This window comes from Aotus nancymaae, unplaced genomic scaffold, assembly GCF_030222135.1.
Source record: "Aotus nancymaae isolate 86718 unplaced genomic scaffold, 86718_ANA_hifiasm-v0.15.2.pri h1tg000065l, whole genome shotgun sequence".
Lineage (NCBI taxonomy): Eukaryota > Metazoa > Chordata > Mammalia > Primates > Aotidae > Aotus > Aotus nancymaae.
This window is the reverse complement of record NW_026988480.1, coordinates 4,143,836-4,160,079: the sequence shown is the minus strand read 5'-3', so window position 1 is coordinate 4,160,079 and position 16,244 is coordinate 4,143,836. Positions and strand designations below refer to the sequence as shown.

The window sequence follows — 16,244 nt, the reverse complement described above, 5'->3', positions numbered from 1 at the left end:
AACGCTGTGTGGCTCAGCCGAGACCCCGGATTCCATGTCACACTGTTGCAGCAGCTGCACTATCAGGCCCAAGCACAAAGGCGGGAGTGTTTCCAGGCGACCCACCCAAGACAGCAATCCTTTAAATTGACTCCTCATCATATTGCCCTGGGTACTTTAGCGGGCAAAGAACAAATCAGCATTCTCAATCTATATATATTGTAGCACACTAAATAAAGGACTGGAGTGGAGGCACAAAAGGTCGGGCCATGAAATTCCCTGCAGGAGCCCTGCTGCCGCCATTCTGCTCTCAGGCTCTTTGGAAAGCTGACTCCCAGGGCCACAAGCAAGTCTTTGTGTGTCAGGAGGGCCCACTGCGGGAGCCTTTCAGTGCACACAATAACTCACAGGCTGTGTCCAATTTCAGAACACAACAAAGAGGCAATGACCACACCCACATGGGCCTGAATTTTCACTCAGGAGTTTGGATCTCGTGGACAAGCACCGTGGAAGATGCCCGTGGGCAGCACCACTGCTGGGATCTACGTCCAGGGCACTCCTGCAAACGCCACGTGGCTTCACGGATCCCCTGCAGAAGCAGGACCAGTGTTACTACCACCATTTACCAGTGAGGAAATGAAAGCCGGGAGAAGTTGTGAGACTTGATGAAGGTCACCAACTGGCTAAACGATGACAGGTGCTCTAATGAGAATTTTTATTACCTCACTATATTGTTTTACTCAAAAATATTTCCTGTCTGACAGCTGTTTCCCGGACTTACTGCTTAAAGTGAATAATACCACTCTTCCTAGACATGGAATTTTTACATCTTCACATTGTAAAGAATTGCAAGGAATTGTACATCCTTACAGCAGAGTTAAGGATTCCTTCACTAATTTTCCTTACTCATTAATTACACTGTATAAAATATGCACAAGAATTTAACAGGGAATGAGGAAGCCCAGAAACTAAACCAGTCCAGTGGAAGTGTAGTGTATGTTGTTGCAAAGCCTGCATACCACAGTAGCAAAACGAGGCTCTGAGCTGCCTAGTGGTCATGGCAAAGATAAGATGCAAAGCCAGATTCAAAGCTCCCATGTCTCAAGATAAAAGAAGACAGATCCCCAGAGAACCAGTGTCCTGCAGCCCTCATGCTGAACACATGGTATGCAACAGTAAATTAGATGCCTAACAACATGCAAAAAACAAAAAATAAGACAGTTTTCCAACAGTTGCTTCTCCCCTGAATACAACCTGTATCACACCAAGGCTCTACTCAGTAGAATTCATTAAATGCAGAGACCAAACAATGCAGTCAAATATGCCACTCTTCTGGTTTGGCTTGATTGAGGATAAAACATAGCAGATCTAAAGAAAGTACAGGAACAGAACACAGTGGATGCATACACTGAACTGTATCGAGCACCACCAAGATTTTATAAGTCATGGAATTAATTTGGCATATCCAGAATACTGTTAAGCAATACACAAAGGCTGATTCTGCATAAGAAAGGTGGCTTATACACTTTAACGTGTAGGTTGAATATCCTTTCATTTGAGAACAAGTTACTTATTCTGGAATTATGTATATTTACAGATAAATCAATATATAAAGAAAATATATATCATTTTATTAGATGTACACATAAAATATTTCAGTTAAAATTAGGTTTCCTCGATCACCTGACCTCAGGTGATCTGCCTGCCTCAGACTCTCAAAGTCCCAGGATTACAGACATAAGCCATGGTGCCTGGCTAAAATTATGTTTTCTAAAAATATTGCTAATATTTGACATTAATCACACAAAATATGAAAGAAACTATTCGTACGCTAGAGCCATTTCAATGTTTAGTAATCTGATCTTTAAAAAAAACAGATTAACAAAAGCACTAAAAATAAATTTTGATAAAATCTTCCCTATCTATTCCTGTAAGACCTGCAATGAGGTATTGATAATCAATGAGGAAATGTTTTGATTAATGAAATTAAACTTTAAAGCTAAGCTTTAGGACGCTTTGTATTTTTGTTGTAACCAAGAAAATGTATTATTCATTTACCTGTAGTATAGTATACTTGTTGGCAAATTTTTAAATTACTTTCCTGGAAATAAGATAGCTCTTTTCAAAATATACTTTCTTATAACTAGAAGCAACACTTAATTAATGAAGACAGTTATAATTGACTACCCTAAATAAATTAAAAGAACATGTTATTAAAGTGTACAACTCTTCAATGAATGGCTAAAACCATATATATATATAAAATACATATATAAATATATATATATATTTTTTTTTTGGCAAAGACAAGTGAACATTTATTTTTGTGCCTTTCTTTTTCAAGTCTTTTCTGAAACAAGGCCCAGGAATCTCCAGATTCAGTTATGTTACTGGGTTTGGTTGATTACTGCAGGAGTCTTAGGGAGCCCTGTACAAGTGTGTTACCCATTTACCAACATTAAACCCTAGGAGAGAAGACGCAACAAAGCAGGACGCCTTCCTCCATGGAATGTGCTGATTTCAGACGAGGCGGCAGCCAATGTAGAAAACGCTGGAATTTTTCCTTGGAGCTGGACTGCGATGAGAGGTGCCTGGCATGAACATAACCTACTGTCTTTCCTTTGACCCTTCCTTTCCGGTTTTCAAAGAGAAAGCAGGAAATAATCTTCTTTGAAGATACATGATAAAAATTCCCTTAAAAGTAAAAACACGTGCTTCTACTGCATTCATAAAAATTTACTGCAGTTGGCACCTAAGAGTAATAACAGCAATAAAAAGTCATTTCAAAAAACGTTAAGATTTCTTCAGCAAACAAATGACTCACATCTTTAAGTCCTTTTTGAAATCAGTTATTAATATTATTCCTTCCCCATTTCCATCTAAATGACCGCAGCAATACAGTTTCTAGTGACTCAACATCTTTAAGCCTGTAACTCACGCATAGCACCATGGCCTAAGCAGGCATTCATCGCTCCCATCAGGTCTCCATCTATTAGTACCAGTCTCCTCTTTCCTCCCAATCTCAAGGTTACTCTTAAGAGTGACCCAATCTCGGCTGAGAGCAGTGGCTCATGCCTGTAATCCCTGCACTTTGGGAAGCTCAGGCATGTGGATCACTTGAGATCAGGAGTTCAAGACCAGCCTGACCAACATAGTGAAATCCTGTCTCTACTAAAAACACAAAATTAGCTGGGCGTGGTGCCGTGCACCTGTAATCCCAGCTACTTGGGAGGCTGAGGCAGGAGAATCACTTGAAATGCTGCCCTGGGAAGGCAATTTCATGAATGAGGTCTTCCAAGCAAATGACACCAAACTTCCCCAGGTGCTCCTCCATCACCGTGTTGTCTGTCAGAGGGATGGTCTTATTCTTGACCTTGGCTTGTCCACATTTCAAAATGAGTTCCAGACAGACTTCAGATTTGGAAATCCCCAGGTCACATAAGGTTCCACTATATGCAGCATTTTTAGGTTGGGGTCGACTTTTACAAAGACACCACTAAAAATCTTCTTTAGGCGAAGTCTTGCCATGGTTCTCTGCACCAGTAAACTCACGCCATCAAGCCTTTCTATATGTACAATAAAGGCCAAGGAATGTCATGTCAACCAGGCAATTCCAAGGCATGAGATTTCACTTCTAGTCGTCTGAGACGCACCTTGTCACGTGTCTGCCTCCAGGAATCATGCAGGAATGATTCCAGTTGCTTAACCTGAGCCCTTTTCCTTTCCTCTGCTCCTTCTTTGCCAAAAGTGCCTGCTTTGCCTGGGTGGCTTTGGGGGCTCGATAAGCCTTGCTCTCTTTCAGGAGGTTTTCTGGAACCAGAGGGATTTTTCTCTGCTCTTGCTCCATCATCTTTCTAGTGTTGCAGCTGCTGATCAAGCGCAACCTCACCACATGAGGAAGACAGCACTCGCTCTATCAAGATCACATGCCATTTTTAAAGATCTAAAAGTATGAACTGGCTCTTGTCTACATGTAAAGTTTGCATTAAAATCAAAAGGGAGAAAGATCACATAAACTTGTATTCATTCTTTCATTCACTGAAAAGACATTTACTCTTTATCTTCCATGGATCAGTATCTGGGGTAGATTCTGAACATCCACAAATGAGGATGACAGGATCCCTCCCTGATGGAAGTCCACCGCTGGTAGGAAACACAGATAAACACAAGACACGGAGGCCTGTGCCACGAGAAAGGCTCATATAAAATGCTTGTGGAGCTCCAGATAAGAGCAGATGCTCTTTCTAGGAAAGAGGGTGGTGGCCTGAGGGGACAATCCTGAGGCACTGTTTGAGCTGAGCGTTGCAGAGTGGGATAAGGACATGTCTAACAGCAGGAAGGGTCTCTTCAGGAGAAGATGGGAAAGGTTGTGGGATCTGTGAAGAACCGGGATTACAGGTAAGCTACAGCCGAGGGCTGACAGTGTGCAGCACGGCAGCCGGTGAAAGGGTGCAGCAACTAGGCAGCAGAGCCTGGATCTTATCCCAGAGGTGGCAGAAACCCATGGAGGACTCCAGGCAGGGCAATAACAAGATCGCACTTGCATTTAGCCATGACTTCTCTGGAGGGATCAGGAGGATGGGCTCAGATCACATCCTGCCTTTCCCCAAAACCTTCTGAGGGCATCTCATGAATTTTATAAACCTTCACACTCCATCCACACTGCCCGTCTTTCCCGCTTCACCTCCAGCCACTCTCCCCAGAGCCTCGCTACTCCAGCCACACTGCCTGCCTTCCTGCTGCTCACGCACGCCAGGCTCAGCCCCACTGCAGGAGATGTGCACGTGCTGCTGTACACAGCAGATGGCTCACTCCTCTCTTCACTAAGGTCTGTGTACAGCAAAAGCTCCTCAAAGAAGCTCTCCTGACAGCCCATCCAAAACTGCAGCACCTGGCCAAGCATGGTGGCTGGCACACATCTGTACTCCCAGCTACTCAGGAGGCTGAGGCAGGAGAATCACTTGAACCCGGGCGGCGGAGGTTGCAGTGAATCAAGATCGCACCACTGCACTCCAGCCTGGGCAACAGAGCAAGACTCCATCTCAGAAAAAACGAACTGCAGCCCTTGCAACTCTGTTCGAACTCAGTATGACTTCCTGAAATTACACTCTATATTTATTTACTCTCTATCTCCCCAACTAGAACATAATCTATCAGAGTTACAGGGAGACCTCACCTATCACATTCATGGCCATTTTCCCAGGGCATAAAACGCTGGTGAGTAGCAGGCCCACAGTAATTAAATGTGCAATGAATGAATGAAGGTGAGACCAGAGTTGAAAGCTACTGCAAAACACAAAACACCGATGGTGGTTTCGTCTGAGCTAAGACACAGCAGCATGATGAGATGGCTGGTGGAGAGCTGAAGCACCAGGGAATGGAGGAGTCCGAGGTGCCGTCCTCCTTGTCTGACAGGGAGGATTGCCGGCCCGTGCACCGAGCCCAATGGTAGGGGCCTGGAGGTGGTAAAAGAAGGTAGCCTGAGGAATGCTGAGTTCCAGGCTCTGTGAAGCACCCTCTGGGCAGGCAAGTCCCAAGCTGCTTGGGAGAGGGGCTGGGATGGAGCTGGAGAGGGCTGGGCCTGTGCTGATGGCGTAGGGAGAACGCAGCCGGCCAGCGGCAGTTCTCCTGCCAGGCTCCAAGCACAGAGCCAAAGTGGAGTCTCAGCCCTGGGAGGCCACATCCTCGAGAAGAACGCAAGGCAGAAGAAGAGGTGCAGAAGAGAAGCACACCTGGGAACCCTGATGTCTCAAGCAGGGGCAGAGGAGGGGCAAAAGGAGCCCTAGGAGGTGACAGGAAAGTGAGGAGGGAGCCCTTGGCTGAGAAGGCCAGAAAAGGAAGTTTCTGGAAGAAAAAATGTCAGAGTCAGAAGCTGAAGAGAGGAAGGCAACAGGACCAGACCGTCAGTTCCACAGTGAGGTGGCCGTGGGAAAGGACCCTTGCGACTCAGGACTGGGTCTGAGACCCTCAGGGAAAATGGCCCGGTCCGGATGGCCAGCAGGAGCGCACAGGAAGGCTGCACCGGGAAATCATGACAGACACACCAAGTCGCCACGTCTGTGAACCAACAGAGCGCTGACAGCAACATTCACCACACAGTCACCATCACGTGGACATCTGGGGCAAAGAAGCAAAGTGATCCACATGACAGATGTGTGTGAAGACATGCCAGTACTAAAGCACGAACCAGGGGCCGGGGAGTCGGTCCCAAGGCAGCCTCAGTGGCTGTGGAGTGAGTGCCAGAAACAAGGATGAAGAAGGCAATAATGAAGAAGCTGTCCATCCCTCACTGCCAGCCTCCCACCAGCAACCCCCAGCAGGAGGCGGGGCAGGGCCCAGAGTCAGCCAGACCCTCCTTCCCAGGGGCCTGGGAACCCGCAGAAGCCCTGGGCTGCATCAGGAAAAAGGAGTCAGTGACCAGCAGGTGAGCTGAGCAAGATCAGGCACAGACAAGCCTCATCTCCACACCACGGCGGGTGGAACTGACCTCAGTGGAGCCCCTGACATGGTGTCAGGAGACACGGAGGTGTCGCCAGCCACTTTCTCATCAATAGCAAAGTGGTGTGTGGAGTTGGGAGCTCCCCAGCTCACCGGAAGCCCCCCCAAGCCCAGAGGGTGGCCCTGTCTGTGAACAGCATCTGTCATCTATGCTGCACTGGGGAAAGGCACAAGAGACACCCACCCTCCAGCCCCAGGCTTCTGTGGGTGACAGCACACGGGTCGGGAGGGCTGGGGAGGGCCCACGAAGTCTCACGCTCATGCACTCCCACGTGTGACCAGGAGGGAGCAAACGGATTGTTTTAAGCAGGAAGATAAACAGTCAGAGGGATATGTTTCCCAAATCGCTTTTGGCAGCAATATGGGGAAGTAGGAGGCCAGAGGAAGGAAATCAGAAGAGCATTGCAGGAGCCCTGGAAAGTGCTGGCAAGGGCCTGAGCCACAAACCAAGACAATAAAAAAGAATAAAAACCTCTTTTTTTTTTTTTTCACACGGTGGATGGAGGTCCCCGCTTGGGTGGGGAATTATGGAGCCCACACCTGAATGCTTTAAGATAAAGCTTTAGTACCTGTGAGAATGAAGAGCTCCCAGGCGGGGCTGTCCCGCTCACTGGTTTCAGCACCAGCTGAAAGTTCAAGGGCTGCCCAGCAAGGCCTGGGAGAGAGAACCAGCCAGACTGGTTTTATTGGATTGTGCTGCCGATAATGACACAATTTTTATGTCACCGAACACTTTCTTGGCAACTACCAAATATTTTGACATGATTCCTATACCAAAACAGTTGACATAAGGATAAGGAGTATGATCTCCACTTCAAATGAGGACAGGAGACAACTAAAGTTGATGGAACGCTAACCATGAGTCTGGCACCAGGGTACGTTCTGAGTGTCTCAACTAGTTTACATGACAGCTCACAAGGGAGGTGCCGTTACCCCACTTTTACAGAAGATGAAACTGAAACCTAGATTATGTAGCTGTTGAAAGACAAGAAAACTAGTGACGAAGAGAGCCAGGACACCAGCCCAGGTCTGTCTGAGCTTAGTCCCCGTGAGATGCTTCTGTGTCCAAACTGCAGCCCCCAAGCCTCAGAACTGCTGGATCAAAACTGGAGGGAAGGAAGGACGGGTGCAAAAGCCCACACGCTGGGGATCTGTCCTCACAGTGCCAGGGCACAGGTGGCTCAAACGTTCTTCCTTTATGGGCCTGGCTGAATAAGCCAGGATGCAGCCACACCGAGCACAGAGAGTGGGGACACCTCTATGTAATACTTAGACGTATTACATGATTGCAAAACAAAATATAATCAAAAAACAACCCCTGGCCGGGTGTAATGGCTCACACCTATAATCCTAGTACTTTGGAAGGCCAAGGTGGGTGGATCACCTGAGGTCAGGAGTTCGAGACCAGCCTGGCCAACATGGCAAAACCCTGTCTCTACTAAAAATACAAAAATTAGCCAGGCATGGTGGTGCACCCCTGTAATCCTAGCTACTCATGAAGCTGAGGCAGAGGCAGGAGAACTTCTTGAACCCAGAAGGTGGAGGTTGCAGTGAGCTGAGATTGTGCCATTGCATACCAGCCTGGGCGACAGGGCGAGACTCCATCTCAAAAAAAAAAAAAATAAAACAGCAACCCCTAACATTTGAAGGAAAATGAACTAAATGCTTTTAAATGTACTTTGGTAACATGAAAACACACTAGCTGAGGTAGGGCGAGTGGAGTACAGGATGAAGAAAATACACCATGTTGAAGTGTACACCAAAGGTTCAGTACCTTGTTCTCTCTCATACATGAATGCATATGAAATTACATTTCATATCCATAGGAAATATCCCATAAATGTATGCCATTTTAAACTGTGGGACTGGAAGAGGCCTTAGATGTCAAACACAACTTCCTTCTTGTCCCAGAATGCCCAGAGGCCTCTGGCCCTCAGTAGGTCACTCATGCTCATGTTTCCAATGTGAAGGCCTCCTGAAGAGGCATGTGACAGCAGCCTGACGCCCGAAAACCAGCATTATCACTTCTGATGCCCCACTCAAGGAAGTTCACATAGCAGAACCTTGGGGCATTTCTTACCCCTCTCTGTGTGTGCTCCCAGTCCTTTAACAACCGCGTGCTCATCTGTTTCAGCCTCACCGCAGCTTTGCAAGGCTGGGGCCGCATCTGCATCCACACCTGCTCTCAGAGATCTGGGAAAGCGAGTTGGGGTTGGGAGTTAAATAGGTCTGGAGAGGGGAGAACCAGAAGAACTGAGTTCCAGAGAAACCCAGGGCAGGGGCTGTTCCCCAGCCGCTGACCCCAGCATACCCGGCCACACCCACCAGGCAAACCACCACCAGGTTTAGGGCAGAAGGCTCTCCAGGCTGGATGGGGGCGGGTTTCACCTCTGCTCTAGCAAAGTCACAGGGAGAAGTACGGCAGGTTGTTTGTAGCCCTGGGAACAGAACTTATCTCAGTCCAAAGATCCAAAACACATGTGCATGGAGGACAGTGAAAGGGAGGGCATGCCCCTCAGCCAGAGCCACCCGCAGAACCCTGACCAAGAGAGAACCCTGGATGACAAGACACCTGAGGTGCCCAGAGGGGAAGAAGGGGCAGATGGGAGGACCAGCTTCTCCCCACACCCGTCCCTGCCAGGGCGGCCTGTGACTGTTCCTCTGCAACCCTCCCTCCCTGCCCTGGCTCTCAGGCTTCTATCTATGACAGGCTCAAAGTCCACGTGGACCAACTGTCACGTGGACTGGCAGATGTTTTGCCACATAAGAAGATGTACATCACTCACATTCTAAAGAAACAGCCATGTGCAATTTCCATTACACCTCTGAATTTATGACAAAAGTTACAGCCAGATGTCATCCAGTGGATCAATGTTTCCCTACCATTGTTTTCAACTCACAATTCCTTTCACAGTAATATAAAACCTTAAAAGCCCCCAGGATTAACATAATATTTAATAATATTCATTACACAGAAAGACAAATTTTGATGTTTTAAGTAGTGATACACACCGTTAAAACATTTTAGTTTTGTAAGAAACAATCATATATGTGGGCAAATTCATTACAAAACAGTAAATTATTTCATCTTCTGTAAATATACAGTAAAATGTATTTTGAAATCTAACTGTTTTATAGGCAAAAGCTGCTATTAACTGAATTTCTGACTTTTTAGTTTTGCTTTAAAGATCAACTGATTGCCAGGTACGGTGGCTCACACCTGTAATCCCAGCACTTTGGGAGGCTGCGGTAGGCGGATCACCTGAAGTCAGGAGTTCAAGACCAGCCTGACCAACATGGAGAAACCCTGTCTCTACTAAAAATACAAAATTAGCTCTGCGTGGTAGTGCATACCTGTAATCCCAGCTACTCAGGAGGCTGAGGCAGGAGAATTGCTTGAACCTGGGAGGTGGAGGTTGCAGTGACCCAAGATGGCGCCACTGCACTCCAGCCTGGGCGACAGGGCGAGACTGTCTCAAAACAAACAAACAAGAAAGATCAACTGATTGTTACTTAAAATGACAAAGTGAGAAATGGCTTTTCCAGCTGCTGCTTGCAAGTACTTCTACACAAATAACACAGCTGTGTAAGGGCTGTCCCTATTTCCCAAAATGGAAGGAAGGAAAGGAACTTAAGACACAAGCACTCCGACACAGTTTTTTTCCAACATGATTTTTGAGTGCTGTGGACACCTAGACCAAGAAATCTAATATTTTTGTTGAGATAACCCAATTCAGTTGCCCTGGGATAAGTCCCAGGGTGAATTTGCAAAATGAGTCCCATTTTCATATTCCCTATTAACTTACATTTCAACATCAATGCCCCCTGCTTCTTAATAACATATGATCGCAAATAAAAAGCATATGACTTTATATCATGGTCAGGATTTCCAGAGGGCTTTGCGACAAACCCAAAAGGTGTCAAAGACATCCTCCCAGTTTTTAGAAATCTCCACTCACCACCACTCACCCACCACATGAATACAGAGGCCACGTGAAGCCCAATGTTGGAAGAAATACCTCAAACAAAAATAAGTATCTCATTTACTTAAATTTGATTTTTCAGCAAATAAAAATCGGAAACCCTTGTGATTTCTACATTTTTAACAATGCCAAACCTGGTGCCCTTTCCCAACCCCCTGCTGTAAAACACTTCATGCAAGATTTTCCTCTACACAGGCATGCACGTCAGCCTGAGGAATGTCAGGGCCTCTGACACACACAGATGAGCCAGAACAAAACCAGCACAGGCCCTGACTCACAGCCACCTGTGCGGGGCAGCAGGGGCTCAGGAGAACCTCCACAGCACAGCCCCATCCGCAAAGACTTGAGGCCTCTACTTCCATTTTCGTACATTCATTTATTTGTACACTATGCATATATTACTAGTATATTAAGAATATATTATATATGTTACTAGTATATTGAGAACACTACAGAAATTACACAAAAAAAGAACTTTGTTTTTGTTTGTCTTTGAGACAGTCTCACTCTGTCTCCCAGGCTAGAGTGCAGTAGCGGGATCTCAGCTCACTGCAGCCTCCGCCTCCTGGGTTCAAGGGATTCTCGTGCCTCAGCCTCCAATTAGCTGGGATTACAGGCACCCGCCACCACACCCGGCTAAGTTTTGTATTTTTAGTAGAGACCGGGTTTCACCATCTTGCCCAGGCTGGTCTCAAACTCATGACCACAAGTGATCTGCCCACCTCGTCCTCCCAAAGTGCTAGAATTACAAGCATGAGCCACCACCCCCGGGCAAATATGTAACCAGGTTCTGTTACAACAGAACCAGGACTGGAATAAATCAATATTCCCAGTAATACATCTACAAGGAAAATGCAATCACTGCACCCTGCCCCATGGTAACCATCCACTATGGGAAAAATCGCCTCTGCCAAAGCTCTGCCCTCTGGACTCTCAAGTTCCTTCACTAACATCCCCACTACCCAACCACTGGACACTTCCACTCACTGAACACTTAATTCCTCCTCAAAAAGTCTTTCCTACCACCCTTCCTGTAACGACAATGAATGAAGAACAGAAGAGTTACGGAGCATTTACTCTGTGTGAGGCAGCATTAGATATGTTTAAGGGATGTGATCTCACAGCCCTGCGAAGCAGGTGGATCATAGAATAATTCTCTTTTGCAGATGAGGAATTAACAACACAGGGGTCTTAATCAGGCTCCCCAGAACACACAGCTGGAACTGTGCTGGTCCTTTAGCAGGTAGTGCAGTCCAGGGAAGCGAAGGTGAGAGATCAACGCCAGCCAGAAGGCACTAGCACCCAGCCACCTGCTGCAGCAGGCTCTGTACAGCCGCTGTGTCACCAAGTACTCCTGGCAGTGGGGGGTGGGGGGGTGCTTCTGTGTCCAAATCAAAGCCCCCAAGCCTCAGAACTGCTGAATCAAAACTGCAGGGAAGGCAGTGTGGCGATTCCTCAAGGACCTAGAAATAGAAATTCCATTTGACCCAGCAATCCCATTACTGGGTATATATCCAGAGGATTATAAATCGTTCTACCATAAGGACACATGCACACGAATGTTCATTGCAGCACAGTTTACAATAGCAAAGACCTAGAACCAACCCAAATGCCCATCGATGATAGACTGGACAGGGAAAATGTGGCACATACACACCATGGAATACTATGCAGCCATCAAAAACGAGTTCGCGTCCTTTGTAGGGACATGGATGAACCTGGAAACCATCATTCTCAGCAAACTGACACAAGAATAGAAAATCCAACACCGCATGTTCTCACTCATAGGTGGGTGTTGAACAATGGAAACACATGGACACAGGGAGGGGAGTACCACACACTGGGGTCTGTTGGGGGGAAATAGGGGAGGGACAGCAGGGGGTGGGGAGTTGGGGAGAGATAGCATGGGGAGAAATGCCAGATATAGGTGAAGGGGAGGAAGGCAGCAAATCACACTGCCACGTGTGTATCTATGCAACAATCTTGCATGTTCTTCACATGTACCCCAAAACCTAAAATGCAACTAAAAAAAAGATTAAGAAAAAAAACTGCAGGGAAGGAAGGACGGGTGCAAAAGCCCACGCGCTGGGGATCTGTCCTCACAGTGCCAGGGCTGATATGGCACAAACGTTCTTCCTTTAGGGGCCTGGCTGAATAAGCCAGGATGCAGCCACACATGGGACAGAAGACTGCACAGCAGTGGAGTCCTAAGTCACATCATGCACCAGTGACCCAGGAAAGGAGGAGATGGGAATATAACAGGCACATGGATTTTATCAGACAAATCATTTAGACAGAATAACATACTCTGTCCTCTCTCCCCAACATAGAGCAGCAATAAAATCTGGCCAGAATGCAAGGAACAGCTATTTGACGATTCTGAGAAGTTGAGACTGAAGATCAGAATTCAAAGTACCACGAAACCAATGCTCCGTTTAACATTTATTTTTTTTTCTAATCCTGGATTCAATGCAGCCTGAAACCTGGGAAGTGGGCATGCCATGCTGCTGGTAAGTGGCGCAGGGCCTAGAGGCAGCTGCCACGTGGCGTCCCTCACCTCCACACGGCATCCCTCACCTCCAGAGTTGGGCACTAGGCAGGTCTAGGTGGCGCATCCGCAGGACGTAGGGGGCAGAGGTGTGCTCAGGAGCGTGGCCTCCATGTCACAGCCCCGCTCCTCCTCTGATCACTGCTCTTTTTGCCCATGGCTGCTTCAGGATAAACACACAAGACTCAGCTTAAACCAGAGGACAGCAAATGCCACGGCCATAATGATCCTTTATTTCATGAAGGCCAGAATGAGAAGAGGGTAACTGCTCTTCTACAAGTTCTTTACAGACTCTATCAGTTTGCTCAGCCTCAATTAGAAAACTGATGTTCACAGTTACACCAACGCTATCCATCCAAGGATTCCTGGTCAAGAGACAAGAGGTGCTCTGTCTCCCTGACTGAGGACGTGGCAGGAGAAAGCACCAGAGAAAATCCCAAGTCAGCTGGCGGCTGTCCCCATACAGGGAGAAACACCCTGCCTGTGCACTCTTCTCCTCCCCTCTGGCTGAACTTCATCAGGTCAGCAAGTTAAGAAAATACAGAGACTCTGAAAAGTTCCCAATGGACACGTTTCCATCCGCAGTCTATTTATATGCCCTGAAATGGACTTGGGCTCTAAAGCACCTGTGTTGTCGCATAAGCACTTTTGCCAGGCATAACCTGTGACGGGAGCTGAATCTGGACACCTGTCTGAGCACATAGGCCTTGGCTGGTGCAAAATGAAATGCACCCTTTTAAGAGGGGATTAGAAGACATTTAGAAAGATTTCTTTATATGGCCCAAACATAGCAAAATTCAGAGCCAATACTGGCTCTGAGGTGCTGAATAGCGGTAGTTCCATTCAAGAAAGACTTCAAAACAAGATCGCCTCCAAAGATGCAAATTCTTGGTTAGAGTCCTGAATTTCCTCAATAAGCTCATTCATTCACATATTTATGATGTGCCTACTACGTGCCAGGCACTGTTCTCAGGAGCCTCGTGGGGAAGACAGGGTAAGGGAATGTAGGGTGAATTTTGGCAGAAGACAAAAACATCTGGCTTCTTACACTTAAGTCATTTTTAAAAGAGACAATGATTTTCACTGGATAAGCAGATAATACAAATACAAATACTCCTGGGAGAGATAACATAAATTTAATCACCATCATCAGATGCTACCTTGAGATTGGAGTTTAAAGGCAGAATATTTCTAGAGAAAACAGAGGTGCTAAAAGGGAAAAGAATAAATATGAAAACTAAAGTTATGCAAAAAGAGCTCTGACGCTGGGCGTGGTGGCTCACGCCTGTAATCCAAGCACTTTGGAGGCCAAGGCGGGCGGATCACCTGAGGTTGGGAGTTCAAGACCAGCCTGACCAACATGGTGAAACCCCGTCTTTAAAAAAAAAAAAAAAAGAGCTCTGAAAGACTCGAAGGTCTTTTTTGTCAAAATTAACTTGATGGTAATTTACTCAATAATTACTATGTGCCTAAAATACATGTTATTATTCAACTAAAACAAAAACAAAACCAAGAAATCAGATTTTAGAAACCTACAATCATGTATATTTGTTCCCAGCACATAGTACTGAACTATACACTTGTTTTTGTTCAATTTAATTATTCCTATAGAGAGAGTACAGAGCTCATAAGCTAAAGAGTGTGGACAGGCCAGTCTTCGTCCTCTGCATCATCCTGAGTCCTCTTAATCCTTTAGGGTCCACATAGGCCCTGCTACTCCCAGGAACACTTAGGATGGGCCACCAGGCCTGGTGCATCTCCACGCTGGGGAGTCTGTGCATCGTCTCACCAGCCTCAGTGTGCGTCATCTGCCCGTGACTGCTGTCTCCATATAATGGCAGGGTTGAGTCATCACCAGAGACACAGAGACCGCAAAGCTGAAACTATCTGCTGACTCCTAACCCGCAGGATAAAGCAGGAAAGCTTGCAGGGCACACCCTGATCTCCTGAACCTGGGCCTAGACCGACTCCTGCTCAATGTAGCACTTCACTCCATGCTTTCCTCATTGCTTTCTGTAAAACCCACTGGCTGGTCCTTGGAGCTGGTGGGCTACTCCTTAGTAAGCCCCATCATTTCTGTTCCCACCAGTTTGGGGATATTCTCACTAGGAGGCGACTGAACTATCTCCAAACTGCTTATGCCAGCCATAGTTAACTGCTTTAATCCCACTGGTTAATTTTCCAGAAGGTAATGGGTGCACAGAGAAAGCAGAGCATGATTCTCACAAAACTTTATATTAAATGTTTAAGAAAAACTAAGGTGAGTTGCTTAAAAAAAAGAGTAAATGGAAAAAAGTTTACTTAGGTGATGGAGAGACAACTGAAAAAGACTGAGGAGGGAAAAAATGTTATCAGTTCCATGATTCTTCACTTAGATTTTAATCAGAATTATTTGTACGCTCTTAGTTGGCTTTAAAGAAACGGACACCAGCTAGATGCAGTGGCCCACGCTTGTAATCTCAGCACTGTGGGAGACCGAGGCAAGAGTTCAGGAGACTTGACGTCACGAGTTCTAGACCAGCCTGGCCAAGATGGTGAAATCCCATCTGTATGAAAAATACAAAAATTATCCAGGCGTGGTAGTGTCCGCCTGTAGTCCCAGCTACTCGGGAGGCTGATGCGGGAGAATCACTTGAACCTGGGAGGCAGAGGCTGCAGTGAGCCAAGATGGTGACACTGCACGACAGTCTGGGTGACAGCAAGACTGTCTCAAAATATATACATACATACATACATATATAAACAAACTGAAACAGTGAATTCTAGACATGGCCCTCTATCAAAATATTGCTGAATACATATAAATGCATATTTTTTAAGCATTTAACATTTTAAACTCACTCATTTAACTCAGTGAGTGATCATCAGTGCCAGTCAGGACACATAAATGGTTTCTGCTATTGAGAGCTTCAGTTCCCTCTGCTCCCTGTTGTTTCATGTAAGTACGCCCCACTCAACGTCTGATGTTTTTCAGCAGGCTAGATTTTATCCCCATTTCGCAAATGACAAAATTGAGCTTGGGTTTTAGTAACCTGGCAAGGTCTCACAACTCATAGTGTATGTTTCATCCCAGGCAGTCTGATTCCAAGACGGCATCCTCATCAACTACTCTATTATTTTCACTCCAGGGAAGCCAGAACTACAAAATAGTTAAAATTAGAAGAATCATCAATATTTATCTCCCTATTTAACACTCCACCATGGGTGACGCAAGAAAAAAATCAAGTCAATTTGGG

General features: G+C 46.3%; 1 protein-coding gene and 1 pseudogene across 8 annotated transcripts in view; both read right to left on the bottom strand.

Annotated features, from left to right (window-relative positions):
• Positions 1-16,244, bottom strand: part of COBL (cordon-bleu WH2 repeat protein) — a 289,353-nt gene that overhangs the window by 230,457 nt on the left and 42,652 nt on the right. The window lies entirely within an intron of this gene.
• On the bottom strand, positions 3,258-3,829 carry LOC105722092 (ribosomal protein uL30-like; annotated as a pseudogene).